The sequence below is a fragment of the Phyllobates terribilis genome, unplaced genomic scaffold (assembly GCF_046119375.1).
Source record: "Phyllobates terribilis strain yellow unplaced genomic scaffold, ASM4611937v1 Scaffold_9__5_contigs__length_417890890, whole genome shotgun sequence".
In the NCBI taxonomy this organism is placed as follows: domain Eukaryota; kingdom Metazoa; phylum Chordata; class Amphibia; order Anura; family Dendrobatidae; genus Phyllobates; species Phyllobates terribilis.
Window position 1 is genome coordinate 187,476,953 of NW_027362769.1, and position 25,875 is coordinate 187,502,827.

A 25,875-nucleotide genomic window follows, 5' to 3' on the forward strand; every position below is an offset into this window, starting at 1 on the left:
GGGAACGTGACTTGGGAAGTCACAGAGCAGAGAGCGGGCAGGGGACGGAGAGCGGGCAGGGGACGGAGAGCGGGCAGGGGACGGAGAGCGGGCAGGGGACGGAGAGCGGGCAGGGGACGGAGAGCAGGCAGGGGACGGAGAGCGGGCAGAGGACGGAGAGCGGGCAGGGGACGGAGAGCGGGCAGGGGACGGAGAGCGGGCAGAGGACGGAGAGCGGGCAGAGGACGGAGAGCGGGCAGAGGACGGAGAGCGGGCAGGGGACGGAGAGCGGGCAGGGCACGGAGAGCGGGCAGGGCACGGAGAGCGGGCAGAGGACGCTGATCTCAGGGGGTCGCATTTGTGAATGCAGAAATGAAGGACAGATTTCATTTGTTGGTCCGGATGCGGTATTCTCATGGCTATAATCCCCTCCCCCACATCCGTACACAAGAGAATAATCCATCATCTCACGGGAACATGGGGAGTCAGGTCATTTTTTGGGGGGCTTTTTTAAAAAAAAAAAAAAAAAACATAAAATTTGCAGAGCTTTATTTAAAGTGATAAAGAAAGTGACGGATCTGGGATTTATTGCGCCGGGGACCTGGGATGATATCAGCAAGTTCAGGGTTATGGAGGAATCTCCCCGGTCTGCGGTGACCAATCGCCACTGATTGCACTGTATGGCGCAGAGACGGGAGAGAAGAGACGGGAGAGAAGAGACGGGAGAGAAGAGACGGGAGAGAAGAGACGGGAGAGAGGAGACGGGAGAGAGGAGACGGGAGAGAGGAGACGGGAGAGAGGAGACGGGAGAGAAGAGACGGGAGAGAAGAGACGGGAGAGAAGAGACGGGAGAGAAGAGACGGGAGAGAAGAGACCGGAGAGAAGAGACCGGAGAGAAGAGACCGGAGAGAGGAGACCGGAGAGAAGAGACGGGAGAGAAGAGACCGGAGAGAAGAGACCGGAGAGAAGAGACCGGAGAGAGGAGACCGGAGAGAAGAGACCGGAGAGAAGAGACCGGAGAGAAGAGACCGGAGAGAAGAGACCGGAGAGAAGAGACCGGAGAGAGGAGACCGGAGAGAAGAGACCGGAGAGAAGAGACCGGGAGAGAGGAGCCAGAGAGGAGACCGGAGAGAAGAGACCGGAGAGAAGAGACCGGAGAGAAGAGACCGGAGAGAGGAGACCGGAGAGAAGAGACCGGAGAGAAGAGACCGGAGAGAGGAGACGGGAGAGAGGAGACGGGAGAGAAGAGATGGGAGAGAAGAGACGGGAGAGAAGAGACGGGAGAGAAGAGACGGGAGAGAAGAGACGGGAGAGAAGAGACCGGAGAGAAGAGACCGGAGAGAGGAGACCGGAGAGAAGAGACGGAGAGAAGAGACGGGAGAGAAGAGACGGGAGAGAAGAGACCGGGAGAGAAGAGACCGGAGAGAGGAGACGGGAGAGAGGAGACGGGAGAGAAGAGACGGGAGAGAAGAGACGGGAGAGAAGAGACGGGAGAGAAGAGACCGGAGAGAAGAGACGGGAGAGAAGAGACGGGAGAGAAGAGACGGGAGAGAAGAGACCGGAGAGAAGAGACCGGAGAGAAGAGACCGGAGAGAAGAGACCGGAGAGAGGAGACCGGAGAGAAGAGACGGGAGAGAAGAGACGGGAGAGAAGAGACGGGAGAGAAGAGACGGGAGAGAGGAGACGGGAGAGAGGAGACGGGAGAGAGGAGAAGGGAGAGAGGAGACGGGAGAGAAGAGACGGGAGAGAAGAGACGGGAGAGAAGAGACGGGAGAGAAGAGACCGGAGGGAAGAGACGGGAGAGAAGAGACCGGAGAGAAGAGACCAGAGAGAAGAGACCGGAGAGAAGAGACCGGAGAGAAGAGACGGGAGAGAAGAGACGGGAGAGAAGAGACGGGAGAGAAGAGACCGGAGAGAAGAGACCGGAGAGAAGAGACCGGAGAGAAGAGACGGGAAAGAAGAGACGGGAGAGAAGAGACGGGAGAGAAGAGACGGGAGAGAAGAGACGGGAGAGAAGAGACGGGAGAGAAGAGACGGGAGAGAGGAGACGGGAGAGAGGAGACCGGAGAGAGGAGACCGGAGAGAAGAGACCGGAGAGAAGAGACCGGAGAGAAGAGATGGGAGAGAAGAGACCGGAGAGAGGAGACCGGAGAGAAGAGACCGGAGAGAAGAGACCGGAGAGAAGAGACCGGAGAGAAGAGATGGGAGAGAAGAGAACGGAGAGAGGAGACCGGAGAGAAGAGCCCGGAGAGAAGAGACCGGAGAGAGGAGACCGGAGAGAAGAGACGGGAGAGAAGAGACCGGAGAGAAGAGACCTGAGAGCGGAGACGGGAGAGCAGAGACAGGAGAGTGGAGACGGGGGCGCGGAGACGGGAGCGCAGAGACGAGAGGGGGGAGACGGGAGCGCGGAGACGAGAGGGGGGAGACGGGAGCGCGGAGCACCCCGGAGGACGGCGGCTGCCCAGTACATTCACCAGTGCTGTGCCCGCCGCCTGCCCGACTTATCCTCTTCTCGTTTCTCCAGCAGTGAGATCGTCTGCAGCCGCCGGACAGAGGCTTTCCTGAAAGACGCCATAAATCTCGCGCAGCAGACAGACTCTGAAAGGCTTCGGCTTCAATTTATAACGTCAATTTGTTGCAAATGATATTTTATGGGTGTTATCCACGTGCTGCCCAGGAGAAGAAAACTAAATTAAAACGTATTACAGCATCCAGCTATTGGCAAAACAATCCTGCCGGGCCGTGTAACGAGTTTAATGCGGCTTGTAGAGCGATTCATCCCCTCCCCCGCCCGCTCCTGGAGCTCCGAATCCAAAACGTCCAGCGTCTCTGAGGCAAACAAGAAACCGTCCCCGGGTCGGCGGGTTATTCCGCAGCAACAGACGGAAGAGAAACACAAAAGAATCGCTGCAAAATCTGCTCCGGGGCGACAAAAATCAAGCAAAACTTACAAGTTATTATACGGAGGAAGACCCCGCTCTCCTGTATGACGTCCCCCAGGGGCTATGGATTCTGTGCTTGGTTACATCTGTTTCTAGAAAACCTGTCTGACAACCAATATGGCCGGCAGTACTGCCCCGAAAAAGTGTCGCTCCTTCACCGAAGTCCTGAACTTCCAGTATTCTGGTTACAAAGTTACAGGAGGGAAATGTCGCTGGAAACGAGACAGATTTACAGCAACCTAGTGACATCACAAGACTGATGAGGTGACATCACAAGACTGATGAGGTGACATCACAAGACTGATGAGGTGACATCACAAGGGGCAAACAACCCCCAGTTCATGTCACAAGGATGATCGCTGGGTCTGACCACTGGGATGTCGATTAGGCCACATTCACACATTGTTTGTCACCGTGTGAACACAGATGAAATTGACAGCCTTATAGGCCTATATACATTGGGTACGGAAAGTATTCAGACCCCTTTACATTTTTCACTCTGTTTCATTGCAGCCATTTGGTAAATTCTAAAAAGTTCATTTTTTTCCTCATTAAAGTCCACTCTGCACCCCATCTTCACTGAAAAAAACAGAAATGTAGACATTTTTGCAAATTTATTAAAAAAGAAAAGCTGAAATATCACATGGTCATAAGTATTCAGACCCTTTGCTCAGACACTCATATTTAAGTCACATGCTGTCCATTTCCTTGTGATCCTCGTTGAGATGGTTCTACTCCTTCATTGGAGTCCAGCTGTGTTTCATTAAACTGATAGGACTTGATTTGGAAAGGCGCACACCTGTCTATATAAGACCTCACAGCTCACAGTGCATGTCAGACCAAATGAGAATCATGAGCTCAAAGGAACTGCCCAAGGAGCTCAGAGACAGAATTGTGGCAAGGCACAGATCTGGCCAAGGTTACAAAAGAATTTCTGCATAACTCAAGGTTCGTAAGAGCACAGTAGCCTCTATAATCCTTAAATGGAAGAAGTTTGGGACCACCAGAAGTCTTCCTAGACCTGGCCGTCCAGCCAAACTGAGCAATCGTGGGAGAAGAGCCTTGTTGAGAGAGGTAAAGAAGAACCCCAAGATCACTGTGTCTGAGCTCCAGAGATGCAGTAGGAAGATGGGAGAAAGTTCCACAAAGTCAAATATCACTGCAGCCCTCCACCAGTCAGGCCTTTATGGCAGAGTGGCCCGACAGAAGCCTCTCCTCAGTGCAAGACATATGAAAGCCGAATAGAGTTTGCTCAAAACCACATGAAGGTCTCCAAGACTATGAGAAATAAGATTCTCTGGTCTGATGAGAAGAAGATAGAACTTGTTGGTGATAATTTTAAGCGGTATATGTGGAGAAAACCAGGCACTGCTCATCACCTGCCCAATACAATCCCAAAAGTGAAACATGGTGGTGGCAGCATCATGCTATGGGGGTGTTTTTCAGCTGCAGGGACAGGATGACTGGTTGCAATTGAAGGAAACATGAATGCGGCCAAGTACAGAGATATCCTGGATGAAAACCTCTTCCAGAGTGCTCTGGACCGCAGACTTGGCCGAAGGTTCACCTTCCAACAAGACAATGACCCTAAGCACACAGCTAAAATAACAAAGGAGCGGCTTCAGAACAACGGTGACCATTCTTGACTGGCCCAGCCAGAGCCCTGACCTAAACCCAATTGAGCATCTCTGGAGAGACCTGAAAATGGCTGTCCACCAACGTTCACCATCCAACCTGACGGAACTGGAGAGGATCTGCCAGGAAGAATGGCCGAGGACCCCCAAATCCAGGGGTGAAAAACTTGTTGCATCATTCCCAAGAACACTCACGGCTGTACTAGCTCAAAAGGGGGCTTCTCCTCAATACTGAGCAAAGGGTCTGAATACTTATGACCAGGTGAGGTTTCAGTTTTTCTTTAATAAATTTTCAAAAATTTCTACATTTCTGTTTTTTTCAGTCCAGATGGGGCAGAGTGGACTTTAATGAGAAAAAAATGAACTTTTTAGAATTTACCAAATGGCTGCAATGAAACAAAGAGTGAAAAATGTAAAGGGGTCTGAATACTTTCCGTACCCACTGTATGTCTATATAGCTGTGGACAGTCCGTGCTCGGACGGTGACACACGGAGGTGTGAATGCGGCATTAACCACATGAATCAGGTTCTGTGTGAAAGGAACAGTAGTGACCCGCGCTCCATTCACTTCCATGGAAGAGGGTCGATGGGGCGGATATCACTTCATTACTGTCGGATCACTTTATTCTCACTGGGGACATGGACCTTGCTCTCCTGATTGTGGGGATCGCAGAGGGTCCGCCACCAGCGATCACATTTATCACTTACAGGTCGATCAAGTGACGACCCCTCCATTGGTTTGGGTAAGGGCCCACCAGCAGGGACCCCATGAGCACTGGCCCCTGGATGCTCTGCTGCACAGAAATAACTTGTGTCATTACCTATGTTACAGCGGTGATGCAGCAACTGTGCCGAACCTTCCCCCTCAGATACAATGTATCCAGTCCCAGGACCTATGTTATAGCGGTGATGTAGTAACTGTGCCGACCCCTCCCCCTCGGATACAATGTATCCAGTCCCGGGACCTATGTTACAGCGGTGATGCAGTAACTGTGCCGAACCTTCCCCCTCAGATACAATGTATCCAGTCTCGGGACCTATGTTATAGCGGTGATGTAGTAACTGTGCCGACCCTTCCCCCTCGGATACAATGTATCCAGTCCCGGGACCTATGTTATAGAGGTGATGTAATAACTGTGCCGACCCTTCCCCCTCGGATACAATGTATCCAGTCCCGGGACCTATGTTATAGAGGTGATGTAATAACTGTGCCGACCCTTCCCCCTCGGATACAATGTATCCAGTCCTGGGACCTATGTTATAGCGGTGATGTAGTAACTGTGCCGACCCTTCCCCCTCGGATACAATGTATCCAGTCCCGGGACCTATGTTATAGAGGTGATGTAATAACTGTGCCGACCCTTCCCCCTCGGATACAATGTATCCAGTCCCGGGACCTATGTTATAGAGGTAATGTAATAACTGTGCCGACCCTTCCCCCTCGGATACAATGTATCCAGTCCTGGGACCTATGTTATAGCGGTGATGTAATAACTGTGCCGACCCTTCCCCCTCGGATACAATGTATCCAGTCCCGGGACCTATGTTATAGAGGTAATGTAATAACTGTGCCGACCCTTCCCCCTCGGATACAATGTATCCAGTCCTGGGACCTATGTTATAGAGGTGATGTAATAACTGTGCCGACCCTTCCCCCTCGGATACAATGTATCCAGTCCCGGGACCTATGTTATAGCGGTGATGTAGTAACTGTGCCGACCCTTCCCCCTCGGATACAATGTATCCAGTCCCGGGACCTATGTTATAGAGGTGATGTAATAACTGTGCCGACCCTTCCCCCTCGGATACAATGTATCCAGTCCCGGGACTTATGTTATAGAGGTGATGTAATAACTGTGCCGACCCTTCCCCCTCGGATACAATGTATCCAGTCCTGGGACCTATGTTATAGCGGTGATGTAGTAACTGTGCCGACCCATCCCCCTCGGATACAATGTATCCAGTCCCGGGACCTATGTTATAGAGGTGATGTAATAACTGTGCCGACCCTTCCCCCTCGGATACAATGTATCCAGTCCTGGGACCTATGTTATAGCGGTGATGTAGTAACTGTGCCGACCCTTCCCCCTCGGATACAATGTATCCAGTCCCGGGACCTATGTTATAGAGGTGATGTAATAACTGTGCTGACCCTTCCCCCTCGGATACAATGTATCCAGTCCTGGGACCTATGTTATAGCGGTGATGTAATAACTGTGCCGACCCTTCCCCGTCGGATACAATGTATCCAGTCCCGGGACCTATGTTATAGAGGTAATGTAATAACTGTGCCGACCCTTCCCCCTCGGATACAATGTATCCAGTCCTGGGACCTATGTTATAGAGGTGATGTAATAACTGTGCCGACCCTTCCCCCTCGGATACAATGTATCCAGTCCCGGGACCTATGTTATAGCGGTGATGTAGTAACTGTGCCGACCCTTCCCCCTCGGATACAATGTATCCAGTCCCGGGACCTATGTTATAGAGGTGATGTAATAACTGTGCCGACCCTTCCCCCTCGGATACAATGTATCCAGTCCTGGGACCTATGTTATAGAGGTGATGTAGTAACTGTGCCGACCCTTCCCCCTCGGATACAATGTATCCAGTCCCGGGACCTATGTTATAGCGGTGATGTAGTAACTGTGCCGACCCATCCCCCTCGGATACAATGTATCCAGTCCCGGGACCTATGTTATAGAGGTGATGTAATAACTGTGCCGACCCTTCCCCCTCGGATACAATGTATCCAGTCCCGGGACCTATGTTATAGAGGTGATGTAGTAACTGTGCCGACCCTTCCCCCTCGGATACAATGTATCCAGTCCCGGGACCTATGTTATAGAGGTGATGTAGTAACTGTGCCGACCCTTCCCCCTCGGATACAATGTATCCAGTCCCGGGACCTATGTTATAGAGGTGATGTAGTAACTGTGCCGACCCTTCCCCCTCGGATACAATGTATCCAGTCCCGGGACCTATGTTATAGCGGTGATGTAGTAATTGTGCCGACCCTTCCCCCTCGGATACAATGTATCCAGTCCCGGGACCTATGTTATAGAGGTGATGTAGTAACTGTGCCGACCCTTCCCCCTCGGATACAATGTATCCTGTCCCGGGACCTATGTTATAGCGGTGATGTAGTAATTGTGCCGACCCTTCCCCCTCGGATACAATGTATCCAGTCCCGGGACCTATGTTATAGCGGTGATGTAGTAACTGTGCCGACCCTTCCCCTTCGGATACAATGTATCTAGTCCCGGGACCTATGTTATAGAAGTGATGTAGTAACTGTGCCGACCCTTCCCCCTCGGATACAATGTATCCAGTCCCGGAACCTATGTTATAGCGGTGATGTAGTAACTGTGCCGACCCTTCCCCCTCGGATACAATGTATCCAGTCCCGGGACCTATGTTATAGAGGTGATGTAGTAACTGTGCCGACCCTTCCCCCTCGGATACAATGTATCCAGTCCCGGGACCTATGTTATAGCGGTGATGTAGTAATTGTGCCGACCCTTCCCCCTCGGATACAATGTATCCAGTCCCGGGACCTATGTTATAGAGGTGATGTAGTAACTGTGCCGACCCTTCCCCCTCGGATACAATGTATCCAGTCCCGGGACCTATGTTATAGCGGTGATGTAGTAATTGTGCCGACCCTTTCCCCTCGGATACAATGTATCCAGTCTCGGGACCCATGTTATAGCGGTGATGTAGTAACTGTGCCGACCCTTCCCCCTCGGATACAATGTATCCAGTCCCGGGACCCATGTTATAGAGGTGATGTAGTAACTGTGCCGACCCTTCCCCCTCGGATACAATGTATCCAGTCCCAGGACCTATGTTATAGCGGTGATGTAGTAACTGTGCCGACCCTTCCCCCTCAGATACAATGTATCCAGTCCCGGGACCCATGTTATAGAGGTGATGTAGTAACTGTGCCGACCCTTCCCCCTCGGATACAATGTATCCAGTCCCGGGACCCATGTTATAGCGGTGATGTAGTAACTGTGCCGACCCTTCCCCCTCGGATACAATGTATCCAGTCTCGGGACCTATGTTATAGAGGTGATGTAGTAACTGTGCCGACCCTTCCCCCTCGGATACAATGTATCCAGTCTCGGGACCTATGTTATAGCGGTGATGTAGTAACTGTGCCGACCCTTCCCCCTCGGATACAATGTATCCAGTCTCGGGACCTATGTTATAGCGGTGATGTAGTAACTGTGCCGACCCTTCCCCCTCGGATACAATGTATCCAGTCTCGGGATGGCAGGAGCGTTTCTTCCATATCCGCTTTCCTTCTCACCAGTAATAACTGGTAATAAAGCGCGGAGATGATTTACAGAGATCGCGGGCGGTGAAGCGAGCGGAGACTTTGCGTCCGGCCCTCTGCTCCGCTGCAATGTTAATTTTATAATAATTTACTTTGCCTTATTTATGGCTTCAATTACAGATAATCCCAGAGATACAATGTGGCGATAATCCGGCGCCATCTCCATGGTAATTGATCTTTTATTTATTAGGCGGTGGGAGCCGCTATTACTGCAGATCGCTTCTTTAATAGCGGCATTAAGTGAAGCCTCCGGAATTACAGGAGATCATCTCGACGTCTTCCCATCTGAGCCGCGGTCAGACCGCCGCCGCCGCCGCGCGGAAGAAACCAATGGGAATATATAACAGCGCGGGACAAGGCCACCCCGACCTCAGCACTACAACCCTCATCATTCCTGTGCCTCAGTCATCGCTCCCTTCCCATACTATACATTGTATCCTCAGCGTAATCATACAATGCGAACGAGGGCCAATCAGCCATTCCTGCGCCTTTGTTTGGACCCCCCTACCCATGATGCAGTGCGGGGATAGGTGACCCACCCTGTCCTTCATCGCTCCCTGTGTTTGACATCCCAAAGAATTGCCGATGAGGCCCCAATCTGCAGCACAATGGGCCGTGTTGTCGCAGAGGATCCGCGTCCATAATGCGCCATGCAGGCCCCATACAGAAACCCCATAATGTGTCTGTTAATTATTCGCAGGGAGGGGGCGCCGCGCCATTAACTCTTCCCGCGCCGCGCTCGTCTCTAAAGTGTGTAAATAAACATCACACTGGGTCAATCCCAAACAGAACCTGGAGGTGGCCCTCAATGTGACGGACTACCACCACCAATTTACTCTACGACCGGAGGATGAGGGCAGTCACCATTCCTTCAGAGGTAGTAGAGCCGTCCTCACCTAAACCCTACTCATCCTCTGTGAGCCTCCAGGACTCGGGCTGATAGCACCTGCCTGATACATTGTAACGAGCTCATCAGCAGTGAGAGCCGGATCAGGTCAGCACCGAACGACGACATCCATCAATCTACACACAGCAAGCAGAGATCTTGTGGGACGAGAAGGTCACTGGGTGTCCGGGATTTATATACAGAATTGTGGATCTGTAGAAATATTCAGAAACAAGCGAGATACAATAATTCCCGTCCGTTACATCTCACCGGGCGTCCGTCCACAGAGACATCAGGCTCCGAAACGTTGTGTGGCCCCCAGGACGGAGCGTGCAATCACCTGCAGGACTCCACTCTCCTACAGACGCAGATATGTCAGAGATACGACCACAGAGACACGACCACAGGGACACGACCACAGAGACACGACCACAGGGACACGACCACAGGGACACGACCACAGAGACACAACCACAGAGACACGACCACAGGGACACGACCACAGGGACACGACCACAGGGAAAAGACCACAGGGACACGACCACAGGGACAAGACCACAGAGACACGACCACAGGGACACGACCACAGGGACACGTCCACAGGGACACGACCACAGGGACACGACCACAGGGACAAGACCACAGAGATATCAGGCTCCGAAACGTTGTGTGGCCCCCAGGACGGAGTGTGCAATCACCTGCAGGACTCCGCTCTCCTACAGACGCAGATATGTCAGAGATACGACCACAGAGACACGACCACAGGGACACGACCACAGAGACACGACCACAGGGACACGACCACAGGGACACGACCACAGAGACACGACCACAGAGACACGACCACAGGGACACGACCACAGGGACAAGACCACAGGGACACGACCACAGGGACAAGACCACAGAGACACGACCACAGGGACACGACCACAGGGACACGTCCACAGGGACACGACCACAGGGACAAGACCACAGAGATATCAGGCTCCGAAACGTTGTGTGGCCCCCAGGACGGAGTGTGCAATCACCTGCAGGACTCCGCTCTCCTACAGACGCAGATATGTCAGAGATACGACCACAGAGACACGACCACAGGGACACGACCACAGGGACACGACCACAGAGACACGACCACAGAGACACGACCACAGGGACACGACCACAGGGACACGACCACAGGGACAAGACCACAGGGACAAGACCACAGAGACACGACCACAGAGACATCAGGCTCCGAAACGTTGTGTGGCCCCCAGGACGGAGTGTGCAATCACCTGCAGGACTCCGCTCTCCTACAGACGCAGATATGTCAGAGATACGACCACAGAGACACGACCACAGAGACACGACCACAGAGACACGACCACAGAGACATCAGGCTCTGAAACGCTGTGTGGCCCCCAGGACGGAGTGTGTAATCACCTGCAGGACTCCGCTCTCCTACAGACGCACATATGTCAGAGATACGACCACAGAGACACGACCACAGAGACATGACCACAGGGACACGACCACAGGGACACGACCACAGAGACACGATCACAGAGACACGACCACAGAGACATCAGGCTCCGAAACGCTGTGTGGCCCCCAGGACGGAGTGTTGAATCACCTGCAGGACTCCGCTCTCCTACAGACGCACATATGTCAGAGATACGACCACAGAGATACGACCACAGAGACACGACCACAGAGACAAGACCACAGAGACAAGACCACAGAGACAAGACCACAGAGACAAGACCACAGAGACAAGACCACAGACACACGACCACAGAGACATCAGGCTCCGAAACGTTGTGTGGCCCCCAGGACGGAGTGTGCAATCACCTGCAGGACTCCGCTCTCCTACAGACGCACATATGTCAGAGATACGACCACAGAGACACGACCACAGAGACAAGACCACAGAGACATCAGGCTCCGAAACGTTGTGTGGCCCCCAGGACGGAGTGTGCAATCACCTGCAGGACTCCGCTGTCCTACAGACGCACATATGTCAGAGATACAACCACAGAGACACGACCACAGAGACACGGCCACAGAGACACGACCACAGGGACACGACCACAGGGACACGACCACAGGGACACGACCACAGAGATACGACCACAGGGACAAGACCACAGGGACACAACCACAGAGATATGACCACAGAGATACGACCACAGAGATACGACCACAGAGACATCAGGCTCCGAAACTTTGTGTGGCCCCCAGGACGGAGTGTGCAATCACCTGCAGGACTCCGCTGTCCTACAGACGCACATATGTCAGAGATACAACCACAGGGACACGACCACAGGGACACGACCACAGAGACACGACCACATAGACACGACCACAGAGACACGTCCACAGAGACACGTCCACATAGACACGTCCACAGAGACACGTCCACAGAGACACGTCCACAGAGATACGTCCACAGAGATACGTCCACAGAGACACGACCACAGAGACACGTCCACAGAGACACGACCACAGACAAGACCACAGAGACACGTCCACAGAGACACGTCAACAGAGACACGTCCAGAGACATCAGGCTCCGAAACGTTGTGTGGCCCCCAGGACGGAGTGTGTAATCACCTGCAGGACTCCGCTCTCCTACAGACGCACATATGTCAGAGATAAGACCACAGAGACACGACCAAAGAGACACGACCAGAGACACGACCACAGAGACACGACCACAGAGACACGACCACAGGGACACGACCACAGAGACACGACCACAGAGACACGACCACAGAGACACGACCACAGAGACATCAGGCTCCGAAACGCTGTGTGGCCCCCAGGACGGAGTGTGTAATCACCTGCAGGACTCCGCTCTCCTACAGACGCACATATGTCAGAGATACAACCACAGAGATACGACCACAGAGATACGACCACAGAGACACGACCATAGAGACACGACCACAGAGACATCAGGCTCCGAAACGTTGTGTGGCCCCCAGGACGGAGTGTGCAATCACCTGCAGGACTCCGCTCTCCTACAGACGCACATGTCAGAGATACGACTACAGAGATACGACCACAGAGACACGACCACAGAGACAAGACCACAGAGACACGACCACAGAGACAAGACCACAGAGACACGACCACAGAGACACGACCACAGAGACACGACCACAGAGACATCAGGCTCCGAAACGTTGTGTGGCCCCCAGGACGGAGTGTGCAATCACCTGCAGGACTCCGCTGTCCTACAGACGCACATATGTCAGAGATACAACCACAGAGACACGACCACAGAGACACGACCACAGGGACACGACCACAGGGACACGACCACAGGGACATGACCACAGAGATACGACCACAGAGATACGACCACAGAGATACGACCACAGAGACATGACCACAGAGACATCAGGCTCCGAAACGTTGTGTGGCCCCCAGGACGGAGTGTGCAATCACCTGCAGGACTCCGCTGTCCTACAGACGCACATATGTCAGAGATACAACCACAGAGACACGACCACAGAGACACGACCACAGAGACACGACCACAGGGACACAACCACAGGGACACGACCACAGGGACACGACCACAGAGATACGACCAGAGATACGACCACAGAGATACGACCACAGAGACATGACCACAGAGACATCAGGCTCCGAAACGTTGTGTGGCCCCCAGGACGGAGTGTGCAATCACCTGCAGGACTCCGCTCTCCTACAGACGCACATATGTCAGAGATACAACCACAGGGACACTACCACAGGGACACGACCACAGAGACACGACCACAGAGAAATCAGCTGCACATAATGTAACAAGAGAAAGTAACAAGAAAGTATCAGAAAAGAAGCAAAAGTCTAAAGCTGTACGTCCTCTGTCCTCTTCATGAAGAGGCTGCAGATCAGGCCCCCTTTGTGGGTGGGCACCCTGGGCAATTGCCCAGTTTATAACCCCCTAACACCGTCCCTGTTCACACCCCTTTATCTTCAGTCATCAATGAAGCAAACATAGAAGGAAATATCAAATCTAGAAAAAGCACAACAAAGTCTGACACCACAGAGCTGACAATCATCGGCCAGAATAAGTGCTGAGGAAGAGGATGAGCAGCAACGAAGAAAGCACAAAGCATCACCTACCAGTACACCATCACTGGGGGGCGCTCATCATCACTGCCAGGACCGGGGGTGAACCACAGGAACCTGATGAAACAGGAAAGTGGAAGATTAATGTCAGTGACACACACAGTCTTGCTATCAATATCCCATGCCCAGGTTATACCAGCTGTACATATATAATAATATACAGGAGATGCCCAGGTTATACCAGCTGTACATATATAACTATATCCAGGAGATGCCCAGGTTATACCAGCTGTACATATATAACTATATACCTGAGATGCCCAGGTTATACCAGCTGTACATATTGTAATGCAGCAGCTTGCTAGCATTACTGTAAATGGTCCAGGATGTGTTTTACCTGACCATGTACCTTCCCCTTTAACTGACTGGTCACATGACCGTGACATCACACAGGTCCTTATGCACACAGTTAAGGTCCTGTCAGTATGTGTGTGTGTGTGCACAGGATATATAAAACCTGCTTGATGGGACACAGGTGTGTTCGGTGTGAGGCCTGTGCTCCGTGTGTGTGGGACACCGTTTGTGAGAGGCCTAGGGAGGCCGAGAGTGAAGCCTGGCAGCCTGAAAGGCCGAGCCTGGATCCGGTGCGTGGATGTCAGTGGCCTTTGAGGGAGAGCCGGCTTGGTGAAGAAACCTGAAAGGCGCAGGCTGGATGTCAAGTGTGGAAGACATACCAGTAGCCTACGAGGGGACGACGGCTAGAGACCCCCACCTGGGAAAGCCGCAAAGCCACAGTGGTGGCGGAATAAACGGACTGTAGCAGCTAAACCCGGCAAAGGTAAAACGCTGCTTTATATGGACGTTGATAATTTATTACCTTGCCATAGGCTGTAACCTGGAGCAAGTGGGCCTGTGTGCCACTTGGCTCATGAATATTTGTAGATATGTGTGTCGGCGTGCCACGGAGTTGGACCCGGTGAACTGTGGCTTATGAAGTAATAAACTGCAGCATTGTGAGAAAAACGTAAAGACATTGCACGTGTGCATTGATTGACGCAGCGAAGCGAGTAACCCCAGTATGATGACTAGCGCTGCCTTACACTATATATAATAATATACAGGAGATACCCAGGTTATACCAGCTGTACATATATAATTATATACAGGAGATGCCCAGGTTATACCAGCTGTACATATATAATTATATACAGGAGATATCCAGGTTATACCAGCTGTACATATATAATTATATACAGGAGATATCCAGGTTATACCAGCTGTACATATATAATTATATACAGGAGATGCCCAGGTTATACCAGCTGTACATATATAATTATATACAGGAGATGCCCAGGTTATACCATCTGTACATATATAATTATATACAGGAGATGACCAGGTTATACCAGCTGTACATATATAATTATATACAGGAGATGCCCAGGTTATACCAGATGTACATATATAATTATATACAGGAGATGCCCAGGTTATACCATCTGTACATATATAATTATATACAGGAGATATCCAGGTTATACCAGCTGTACATATATAATTATATACAGGAGATATCCAGGTTATACCAGCTGTACATATATAATTATATACAGGAGATATCCAGGTTATACCAGCTGTACATATATAATTATATACAGGGGATGCCCAGGTTATACCAGCTGTACATATATAATTATATACAGGAGATGCCCAGGTTATACCAGATGTACATATATAATTATATACAGGAGATGACCAGGTTATACCAGCTGTACATATATAATTATATACAGGAGATGCCCAGGTTATACCATCTGTACATATATAATTATATACAGGAGATGACCAGGTTATACCAGCTGTACATATATAATTATATACAGGAGATGCCCAGGTTATACCAGATGTACATATATAATTATATACAGGAGATGACCAGGTTATACCAGCTGTACATATATAATTATATACAGGAGATGACCAGGTTATACCAGCTGTACATATATAATTATATACAGGAGATGCCCAGGTTATACCAGATGTACATATATAATTATATACAGGAGATGACCAGGTTATACCAGATGTACATATATAATTATATACAGGAGATGACCAGGTTATACCAGCTGTACATATATAATTATATACAGGAGATGCCCAGGTTATACCGGCTGTACATATATAATTATATACAGGAGATGACCAGGTTATACCAGCTGTACATATATAATTATATACAGGGGATGCCCAGGTTATACCAGCTGTACATATATAATTATATACAGGGGATGCCCAGGTTATACCAGCTGTACATATATAATTATATACAGGAGATGCCCAGGTTATACCATCTGTACATATATAATTATATACAGGGGATGCCCAGGTTATACCGGCTGTACATATATAATTATATACAGGAGATGCCCAGGTTATACCGGCTGTACATATATAATTATATACAGGAGATGCCCAGGTTATACCGGCTGTACATATATAATTATATACAGGAGATGCCCGGGTTATACCAGCTGTACATATATAATTATATACATGAGATACCCAGATTATACCGGCTGTACATATATAATAATATACAGGAGATGCCCAGGTTATACCAACTGTACATATATGATTATATACAGGAGATGCCCGGGTTATACCAGCTGTACATATATAATTATATACAGGAGATGCCCAGGTTATACCAGCTGTACATATATAATTATATACAGGAGATACCCAGGTTATACCAGCTGTACATATATAATTATATACAGGAGATGCCCGGGTTATACCGGCCTGGTCTACATGAGGTGAGATATTGAGGTATATAGATGTGTATCCGCTCTCGTCTCCATCATGTCAGTATAAATCCCCGGCTGGTTATTCTGGGCTCGTCTGATACTTTCTTGGGCGTTTGCAGGTTTTGGACAATTCCCCTGGAGAATTCTCTCCTTACAAGGACGCCGCAGCCCGAGTGGGTGAAGGGTTAACAGCTCTGATACATGAAGGACCAGGGAGTCTGTAATAGGGTCTGGAATAATCACCGCCATATACAATGTATCATATAACAAGCGTGACCAGCACCGCTCCCTGAGATCTGCTCATCCAGAGCAGCCTGCTTCATGAACTGAACGCCAGGAGATGAGAAGGAGCCGGACAGTAGAGAGATTCTGTCTAATAATCCACATATAAAGGGTATTCAGGGTCTTTGTAAAGTGACCCCCCCCCATTCTATCTGGTAAAGGAACGTGACCAGATTTGGGTGGCAGGAATTTACGGCTGATCCCACTGATTTCTTTCCTGCAATTGGGGGACGGCGCCTGAAGGAAGCGACATCATGTGACGCTGCAACGATAATAGAAGATGATCGGAATTTGCATGAACAAAAATGTGCCCCTTCCTATGGGAGTGTCCCCATCCCTGGCAGGGCGGCCCCATCCCCGGCAGAGCGGCCCCATCCCCTGCAGGGCGGCTCCATCCCCAGCAGAGAGGCCCCATCCCCGGCAGAGAGGCCCCATCCCCGGCAGGGCGGCCCCAACCCCGGCAGAGCGACCTCATCCCCGGCAGAGCGGCCCCATCCCCGGCAGGGCGGCCCTATCACCGGAAGGGCGGCCCCAACCCAGGCAGAGCGGCCCCATCCCCGGCAGAGCGACCCCATCCCCTGCAAGGCGGCCCCATCCCAGGCAGGGCGGCCCCATCCCCGGCAGGGCGGCCCCATCCCCGGCAGAGAGGCCCCATCCCCGGCAGAGCGGCCCCATCCCCAGCAGGGCGGCCCCATTCCGTGCCCTTTATCATTCAAATCTGTCAGATGAAAGTCTGGAAAATTGCAGAAAAACAAGAAAATAACCAATGATGTAACAAAATGACAAGCGCGAGACATGGAAAGGCAAGCTGAGCGTGGTCGGGGGGCAAAGATTCACTATGGATGATCCCAAACTGCACTGCAAGCTGCGGAGCCCATCTGGCCAGGGTGGTGATTTGCAATGAGAGAGGAATAGTCTGGGATGGGGCTGCCCCAATATGCCCCTCTAGATACACCGAGGGCATCTGAAGTTCTAAGAAGCTCAACAAACTGGAAGGAAAAAAAAAACTAATCTCCTGGTATCTGACTACACTGCCTCCGTGTTTGTGTAGTCAGAGTCCCCTATTATCTGTGAACAGTGGTCCGCTCCACACTGTGTGAGCCAGCTGGAGAGGTCCAGGACCAGACCATTGCAGGCAGGACGGGGGTTCTGACTACACTAGGATATTTTTCTAATTTCTTCTCTAAATAAACTAACAGGTTCAGGACCCCAGTGCTCAGGACATTACCCAATATTCTGAAAGAGAGGATTCTACATGGGACTTGTAGTACTACAATGTTTAGTACCTGGCGCCGACTGTGGTACCCCAAAGTCAGATGATGCTTCATGTTACAGAAACAGAGATAAGACCCAGGGGGACATATGACTCTGCTCATGCAGAACTCCCTGCTTCATGAATGGGTTGTCAGAAATAAAGAGAAGACAAAAACAGCAGAACAGCAACATGCAGCAGCGCCACAACCTCTCCGCAGCAGCACCACAACCTCTCCGCAGCAGAGCTACAACCCCTCCACAGCAGCAACTCAACCTCTCCGCAGCAGCGCCACAACCTCTCCGCAGCAGAGCCACAACCTCTCCGCAGCAGCGCTACAACCCATCCGCAGCAGCGCCACAACCTCTCCGTAGCAGCGCCACAACCTCTCCGCAGCAGCGCCACAACCTCTCCGCAGCAGAGCCACAACCTCTCCGCAGCAGCGCTACAACCCATCCGCAGCAGCGCCACAACCTCTCCGTAGCAGCGCCACAACCTCTCCGCAGCAGCGCCACAACCTCTCCGCAGCAGAGCCACAACCTCTCCGCAGCAGCGCTACAACCCATCCGCAGCAGCGCCACAACCTCTCCGCAGCAGCGCCACAACCTCTCCGCAGCGCTACCTCCAGGGACAGAATATGCTCATCAGGGGCGAGCAGCGGCCGCCAGACATCTCGGGCACCCCTTATCTCACAGGGAAACAGTAAGTTCAGGCCTGTGACATCTCCGAGCCATGTTCCATTAGTGCAGAGCACCATTAATGTATTACAATTATTCCCCATTAATTACCCTGGATCTATGGAGCCGCCATCACTGGGTTACGCCAAAACCAGCGGAAAAAGGAAATAAGTCAGATGGTCAGAATAATGATAATGATGATAATAATGGTAAAGTGCCATGGAATAAATGGTGCCATAATAATAAATAATACTAATAATGATGATAATAGACGAGTTCTGGCTTCGCCCCTCGAGGAGGGGAGTCCGGTGTTACAACGTCTGCGGTGCGCCCCGGCTATAACGGCGACATTTACAGCAAACCCCGTGTCCCGCGGTAATTCATGAGCGCGATTTATAGGACGTCGTCCGGACAGGTTATTTATGGTGATACATTGCTCGCCGTCTCCGGTGATCGCACATCTGCTGTGAGCCGTGGCAATGCCGCGAGGAATAACGATCCCAGATAAAGGCAGAACTTCTGATTAACAAGGTTTTTATTTTATCTGACGAAGCCTCGGGCACAAAATTAACCGAGAAAATCAAACTGTTTGTTTTCCTCAATACTCGGAGACAATTGATTTGGCAGCCGCCGAGAGTTAACCCATCAAGTGCTGCAGAACATTCAGCCCCTCAGCGACCGCGATGAGGTTTGAGCATTTAATTCTGCAAGAAAAAGTCCCAACAATGTAAGAAAAGGGGCCGCAGCAGTCCTATGTAAATAACGTTCAATCCTTGTTACATGGACGTTCCGCAACGTTGGGCCTCAGTCATTGTTGTATTTTCACCTGTTCTGTGTCTTGTTTTTCCTTCTCTCCAGTGGAGTCTATTGTGAAGTCCAGTTGCTATTTGTTCGTCTGTTTCTTTGTTCATCATTGCGGGCGCAGATTTTATTATTCTGAGGTTTGCAGCTGATTCACTTTTGAAAAGTCTCAGCATTTTTGAAAAATTCACTTCCTCTCCCCCGTTCCCTGTCCCCCCGTGTCCCCCATCTCCCCCGTTCCCCCTCTCCCCCATTCCCTCTTTCCCTCCGTCCCCTCTCTTCCGTCCCCTCTCTCCCCCGTTACCACTCTCTCCCCCGTTACCACTCTCCCCTCCGTCCCCCCTCTCTCCCCATTCCCCTCTTTCCCCCGACCCCTCTCTCCCCCGTTCCCCTTCTCGCCCCCCGACCCCTCTCTCCCCCGTCCCCTCTCTCCCATCCCTCTCTCCCACGTCCCCCTCTCTCCCCCTGTCCCCTCTATCCCCTGTTACCCCTCTCTCCCCAGTTCCCCCTCTCTCCCCCGTTCCCCCCTCTCTCCCGTCCCCTCTCCCCGGTACGAGCGACATTTTTTTCTGGAAAGGTGTACGAGAAAAAAAAGCATTTTTGCTTTAGCGCAAAATTCATCCTGTCTGCGTCATTTTTGAAGAATTTGTTCCACAAAACAACAACAAAAACCAAGAGACAGAAAAGGAAAAGTGACTAAAAAAATGCAAATGAAGAATCAGCCCCAACCGGTCCCATCTCTCCGGTTTCAGCAGCCGATTGTCCTCACAGGATGAGAACATTCTTGTTCACCAGAAGCTGAACACCCATCCTGACCTATAACTTCTCACACCTGAGGTTTTGTTACAATTGTATCCAGTCTATACTAGTTTAAAGGGATGGAGGAGGTGGGAAAGAAATGTCCCAGACTCCAGACTGATACATTGTAACAAACCTTCAGGACAGGAGGGAGATTTGCTGATGTGTTTTGGTCACAGAAGTTATCTACACTGAATACATAGTAACAAACCTAGAAGAGAATCCGTCAGCAGGTTTTGCCACCTAATCCGAGAGCAGCATAATGCAGGGACAGAGACCCTGATACCAGTGACACTTATTGGGCTACTTGCTGCAGTTCTGTGCTAAAATCACAGTTTTATCAGCAGAAGATTATCAATAGAGGACTCATAAACCTGCTGTTATGTATCCACCATATACACGAGCTCTGTGTAACCCCGCCCCCCACCACTGATTGGCAGCTTTCTGCCTATGCAGTGTATATAGAGCTGTCAATCAGTAATGTGGGCGGGGTTATACAGAGCTCAGCATTCAGAGAACTGCTAGATCTGCAGCAGAAAAAAACAGGGACTTTATCTCACCTGCAGCAAGCAGCCCAGTAAGTGATGGAATCAGGGTCTCTGCCCCTACATTATGCTGCTCTTAGATGGGAGGAGAAAAAATCTGGTGAGAGATTCCCTCTAAATAGGGTTAGGTGAGGGCAAGATTTCAGAATTTGGATGTAAATGAGAAGATTCCCATTTATTTCCTACAAGCAGAGATCTTGAAAATGGACCGAAATTAAGACAAAAAAGAAAGCTGGTAACATAAGTGCAGAGGAGCGGCTGGTAGAAACCCTGGATGAAGAGAGGGATGGCTGATAACAGAGAGCAATAGATTGTACTCACCTGCGCAGCATGTGATGAGAAGCGCGGATCCGGACTCGTTAGTCCGTGTGCCACATCCAGGTTACAGTCCCCGGACCGCGGCCCATAGACCGGAGACGCCTGGTTCCATCGCTCTATGGGTGGCTGGCTTACACTCGGACTCGCCGGATTCCTAAGGGTTTTACGTATAATCAGCTACAAACCAAATCCGTCCTAATTAATGGCCGCCAATTACAGGGAGTGATAATCCCATCACAAAGCTGCAGCCTAACGGGGAGATCCGAGCCCCCCACACTGCAGCCTGGGGGGGGGGGGACACGATATCTGATGGTTGGTCACACAGGACAACGGCCGGGAGCTGCAGGGGCCACGTTGCAATCCCTGGAGACTGGATGGCAACTGATCGCACCGGCCCCGGGGGTAATTATAGGGGGCGCCGGCTGCACTCTTATGGGTGTTCCTAGAGGGGTCAAATATGGCAGCAAAACGGGTAATGAGACCACCCGCCCACCCCACTCCAAGGGTCCAGCTCCTATCAGCCATTTATGGCATACCCTGTGCAAATAGGAAAGGATGGGAATCAGTCTCTAAGGATCGACTAGAATAATACTTGGAAAGGCATCTGCACCCGGATTTTTCTGTTGCTACATTTTTAGAATAGTTGTGGGGGCACTATTGCCCCCGATTCACCATTTTCATTATTTTTGTCACTTTTACTTGTTGTCTTGTTGTATTTGGTGACATTTACTTTTGGCTTCAAATTCTTCAAATTGTTGCACAAAACTCCTGAATGTTCCACAATGTAAAAAAAAATAGTCTTTATTATCATTGTTCTTGTTGAGCTTTTTTGTGACTTTTTTAGTGCAAAAAGTTGCACGATTCATAAAGTATCAATTTAATAAATGTCACGGCGCACAAATAATCGTCTGCGGCAGAGACCGGACCACATAAGGGACAGAATGGCGGCTGTTCAAAAGTCGCGTTTGATGAATCAAAAGTCTAAAACATCTGGAAAAGCCGCAGAGACGAAAAGATCAGAAAACAAAACCACAAAAGACAACTGGAAAAAAAAAAGGCGGAATTTGTCGCAAATGAAAAAGTCACAAATCCTCGCCCCGATTTCTCGCCCTCTGAGGATCAGACCCGGTTTATGCTCACCGCTTTCTCCATCGTTTTCTTTTTCGCCGTCCAACAGACGGAGCAGTAACTAAACATGTGAAGAAAATCCCCGGGAGAGGAAGGTTCAGATCTAAATTACAAAATCCACTGAAAGGAGAAATTACCTCCGTGCATTGGGAACCGCGGCTTTGTTTTCTAAAAATATTACGAGAAGCCGGGCGCAGATTAATTCTGTAAAGACTGAAAGAATCTGAGTGATCCGACCCCCGGCCGTCAGAGGCCGCGCTTCATCCATGATCTCTGTAAAGATCAAACACCTGCAGCTCAGATTCTGCTCCGGAGGATGAAAGCGGCTGCACCACATCGTGATACGGCAGAAACTGCTGCACCCGATACCCCGAAAACACAAAACCTGCAGCAGAGCAAGTGCAGGGGCATATGTCTGCACGGTGCGGCACCGCGCAAGGGTTCAGCGCCAGCACGCAAGACCGACGGCAAGATGTGCAGCCACAGAGATTATCGCCTGCAGAATTGTGAGTTTCACTCTGGATGTGGTTAAAGGTAAAGAACATGATAAAAATAAATATCAATGCAAGATTATATCCTTCATTATACCCCAGAGCTACACTCACTATTCTGCTGGTGCAGTCACTGTGTACATACATTACATTACTGATCCTGAGTTACATCCTGTATTATACCCCAGAGCTACACTCACTATTCTGCTGGTGCAGTCACTGTATACATACATTACTGATCCTGAGTTACATCCTGTATTATACTCCAGAGCTGCACTCACTATTCTGCTGGTGCAGTCACTGTGTACATACATTACATTACTGATCCTGAGTTACCTCCTGTATTATACTCCAGAGCTGCACTCACTATTCTGCTGGTGCAGTCACTGTGTACATACATTACATTACTGATCCTGAGTTACCTCCTGTATTATACTCCAGAGCTGAACTCACTATTCTGCTGGTGCAGTCACTGTGTACATACATTACATTACTGATCCTGAGTTACATCCTGTATTATACTCCAGAGCTGCACTCACTATTCTGCTGGGGCAGTCACTGTGTACATACATTACATTATTGATCCTGAGTTACATCCTGTATTATACTCCAGAGCTGCACTCACTATTCTGCTGGTGCAGTCACTGTGTACATACATTACATTACTGATCCTGAGTTACATCCTGTATTATACTCCAGAGCTGCACTCACTATTCTGCTGGGGCAGTCACTGTGTACATACATTACATTATTGATCCTGAGTTACATCCTGTATTATACTCCAGAGCTGCACTCACTATTCTGCTGGTGCAGTCACTGTGTACATACATTACATTATTGATCCTGAGTTACATCCTGTATTATACTCCAGAGCTGCACTCACTATTCTGCTGGTGCAGTCACTGTGTACATACATTACATTACTGATCCTGAGTTACATCCTGTATTATACTCCAGAGCTGCACTCACTATTCTGCTGGTGCAGTCACTGTGTACATACATTACATTACTGATCCTGAGATACATCCTGTATTACACTCCAGAGCTGCACTCACTATTCTGCTGGTGCAGTCACTGTGTACATACATTACATTACTGATCCTGAGTTACATCCTGTATTATACTCCAGAGCTGCACTCACTATTCTGCTGGTGCAGTCACTGTGTACATACATTACATTACTGATCCTGAGATACATCCTGTATTATACTCCAGAGCTGCACTCACTATTCTGCTGGTGCAGTCACTGTGTACATACATTACATTACTGATCCTGAGTTACCTCCTGTATTATACTCCAGAGCTGCACTCACTATTCTGCTGGTGCAGTCACTGTGTACATACATTACATTACTGATCCTGAGTTACCTCCTGTATTATACTCCAGAGCTGCACTCACTATTCTGCTGGTGCAGTCACTGTGTACATACATTACATTACTGATCCTGAGATACATCCTGTATTATACTCCAGAGCTGCACTCACTATTCTGCTGGTGCAGTCACTGTGTACATACATTACATTACTGATCCTGAGTTACATCCTGTATTATACTCCAGAGCTGCACTCACTATTCTGCTGGTGCAGTCACTGGGTACATACATTACATTACTGATCCTGAGATACATCCTGTATTATACTCCAGAGCTGCACTCACTATTCTGCTGGTGCAGTCACTGTGTACATACATTACATTACTGATCCGGAGTTACATCCTGTATTATACCCCAGAGCTACACTCACTATTCTGCTGGTGCAGTCACTGTGTACATACATTACATTACTGATCCTGAGTTACCTCCTGTATTATACTCCAGAGCTGCACTCACTATTCTGCTGGTGCAGTCACTGTGTACATACATTACATTACTGATCCTGAGTTACCTCCTGTATTATACTCCAGAGCTGAACTCACTATTCTGCTGGTGCAGTCACTGTGTACATACATTACATTACTGATCCTGAGTTACATCCTGTATTATACTCCAGAGCTGCACTCACTATTCTGCTGGGGCAGTCACTGTGTACATACATTACATTATTGATCCTGAGTTACATCCTGTATTATACTCCAGAGCTGCATTCACTATTCTGCTGGTGCAGTCACTGTGTACATACATTACATTATTGATCCTGAGTTACATCCTGTATTATACTCCAGAGCTGCACTCACTATTCTGCTGGTGCAGTCACTGTGTACATACATTACATTACTGATCCTGAGTTACCTCCTGTATTATACTCCAGAGCTGCACTCACTATTCTGCTGGTGCAGTAACTGTGTACATACATTACATTACTGATCCTGAGATACATCCTGTATTATACTCCAGAGCTGCACTCACTATTCTGCTGGTGCAGTCACTGTGTACATACATTACATTACTGATCCTGAGTTACATCCTGTATTATACTCCAGAGCTGCACTCACTATTCTGCTGGTGCAGTCACTGTGTACATACATTACATTACTGATCCTGAGTTACATCCTGTATTATACTCCAGAGCTGCACTCACTATTCTGCTGGTGCAGTCACTGTGTACATACATTACATTACTGATCCTGAGTTACCTCCTGTATTATACTCCAGAGCTGCACTCACTATTCTGCTGGTGCAGTCACTGTGTACATACATTACATTACTGATCCTGAGATACATCCTGTATTATACTCCAGAGCTGCACTCACTATTCTGCTGGTGCAGTCACTGTGTACATACATTACATTACTGATCCTGAGTTACATCCTGTATTATACTCCAGAGCTGCACTCACTATTCTGCTGGTGCAGTCACTGTGTACATACATTACATTACTGATCCTGAGTTACATCCTGTATTATACTCCAGAGCTGCACTCACTATTCTGCTGGTGCAGTCACGGTGTACATACATTACATTACTGATCCTGAGTTACATCCTGTAT

At 49.7% G+C, this 25,875-nt stretch overlaps 1 protein-coding gene across 2 annotated transcripts in view; it reads right to left on the reverse strand.

The window, feature by feature from the left end:
* Positions 1–25,875, reverse strand: part of SEMA5B (semaphorin 5B) — a 398,541-nt gene that overhangs the window by 315,339 nt on the left and 57,327 nt on the right. For both annotated transcript variants that reach the window (XM_073647519.1, XM_073647520.1), the window contains one exon: positions 13,900–13,962. The gene's annotated coding sequence lies outside the window, so the exon portion shown is untranslated. The remainder of the gene's footprint in view (positions 1–13,899; positions 13,963–25,875) is intronic.